This window comes from Penaeus japonicus, unplaced genomic scaffold (genome assembly GCF_977035675.1).
Source record: "Penaeus japonicus unplaced genomic scaffold, GWHDUDI00000001_assembly GWHDUDI00000012, whole genome shotgun sequence".
Classification (NCBI taxonomy): Eukaryota; Metazoa; Arthropoda; class Malacostraca; order Decapoda; family Penaeidae; genus Penaeus; species Penaeus japonicus.
The window spans coordinates 20,689,660-20,692,397 of record NW_028234414.1 but is presented as its reverse complement, the minus strand read 5'-3'; positions in this window follow the sequence as shown (position 1 = coordinate 20,692,397).

The following is a 2,738-nucleotide window of genomic DNA, read 5'->3' as shown; positions in this document are numbered from 1 at the left end:
ATGATTATATTACTAATGATATTAATGATGATAATGATAATAATGATAATAATGATAATAATGATAATAATGATAATAATGATAATAATGATAATAATGATAATAATGATAATAATGATAATAATGATAATAATGATAATAATGATAATAATGATAATAATGATAATAATGATAATAATGATAATAATGATAATAATGATAATAATGATAATAATGATAATAATGATAATAATGATAATAATGATAATAATGATAATAATGATAATAATGATAATAATGATAAGAATGATAATAATGATAATAATGATAATAACACATAATGATAATAATGATAATAATGATAATAATGATAATAATGATAATAATGATAATAATGATAATAATGATAATAATGATAATAATGATAATAATGATAATAATGATAATAATGATAATAATGATAATAATGATAATAATGATAATAATGATAATAATGATAATAATGATAATAATGATAATAATGATTATAATAATGATAATGATGATGATGATACTAATGATAATAATAACAATAATGACAACAGTAATAATGATAGCAATTATAATAATGGTAATAATGATAATAATGATGATAATAATAATGATACAGGTAATAATGATAATAATGATAATTATGATAATGGTGATAATGATTATGATGATAATGACAATGATAACAGTAATAATAAGAACAACAATAATATCAACAAGAATAATAATGATAGTAATGATAATGATAATAATAGTAAGAATAATGATAACAATGATAATAAAAATGATATCGAGGATAATGTTAATGGTAATAATGATAATAATAATAACAATAGTAATAATATGAATCATAATGATGATAATGATAATAATTATAATTACTGTAATGACAATGATGATCATAATGATAATGATGACAACAATGATAATGATAATAAAAATGATAACAACGATAATGATGATGATATTGTCAACATAAATGATAATGAAAATAATAATTACTATTTTAATGATAACAATAACAATGATAATGATAATGATCATAATGAGAATAAAAATAACAATAGTAATAATAATAATGATAATAATGACAATAAAAATGACAATCATCATAATGATAATAACAATAATCTATGTGATAACAAACACAGCGATAATAAAAAATATCTCTCCAAAAGACCAAACCACAAAAGTCAACCCAGGAGTCAACACTGTCCACGAACCCACATTGCACGGTTGCACGCCGCTCTCTTTGCCGTTGCGTGAATGACTGTGATATCAAAGCAGGTAATCTGGTTGGCTTTGCGGGCTAACATGCGGGTTATAACCGTGACGCATTCATAGATCTGGGCCGTTGTGTGCGAGCGATAGCGAACGATAAAGATTGGGGGAAAAGGGAGGAGAAAGAAGACGAAAAATAAAGATAAATAAACGAATAAAGATATAATTATAGGATAGATATAGGTTGTGGGATATCGGGTAATGATAAGAAAAAAGCGAAGGAAATTAATGATAGAGATTGGGGGAAAAGAGAGGAGAAAGAAGACGAAAAATAAAGATAAATAAACGAATAAATATAAAATGATGGGAAAAAGAAATGTATGTTGTGGGAAATCGGGTAATGATAAGAACAAAAAACGAAGAAAATTAGTGATAAAGATTGGGGGATAGAGAAAGGGAAGAAGACGAAAAATAAAGATAAATAAACGAATAAAGATATAATTATAGGATAGATATAGGTTGTGGGATATCGGGTAATGATAAGAAAAAAGCGAAGGAAATTAATGATAAAGATTGGGGGATAGAGAGAGGGAAGAAGACGAAAAATAAAGGTAAATAAACGAATAAAAATAAAATGATGGGAAAAACAAATGTATGTTGTGGGATATCGGATAATGATAAGAAAAAAAGCGAAGGAAATTAATAATAAAGATTTGGGGATAGAGAAAGGGAAGAAGACGGAAAAATAAAGATAAAAAACGAATAAAAATGATAGGGAAAAGATATATAGGTTGTGGGATATCGAGTAATAATGTTAAAAAGCGAAGGAAGTAAATAATAAAGATTGGGGGATAGAAAAGGGAAGAAGACGATAAAAGAATGTGATAATGAACGAAAATAAAAAGAGAAGAGTGAAATTGAACAAAATAAACGAAAAAAAAAAACGTTATAGAACCGGGATCACCGTATGTGAACGAACGTAGACGAATTGATTAAAAAGAAAGAGGATGAGGATGAGGAGAAGGAAGAGGAAGAGGAGGAGGAGAAAGAAGAGAGGAAAAAGCAAAAGAGGATGAAGATAAAGAGAAAAAAAGAAGAAAAAAAACAAAAAACGCCATAACGCTATAGATCCGGGACTGGCGTATGTGAACTGACAAAGAAAAATGGATAAAAGAGGAAGAAGGAAACAGGAAAAGAAGAAGCAAGAAGAAAACAAGAAAGGAAGATGGAGAAGAAAAGATAAAACAAAACAAAAACGAGAAAAGATAAGAAAAAAAAAAGATGAAAGAGAAAAAAACAAGATTAAGAAGAAATGTCGGATCCATCATGGCGACATAAATCCGTGATAAGTGAACGTGGACAAACGAGTTAATAAAGGAAGAATAATAAGAAAAATAAGTCTAAGAATAAGAGACACATCGTTTTCAACATGGCGTCATATATTCTGGATTTGCTCATACTTCATTTTTCCCGCTGTTACGTCATAGATCACTAGTTTAACCTATACG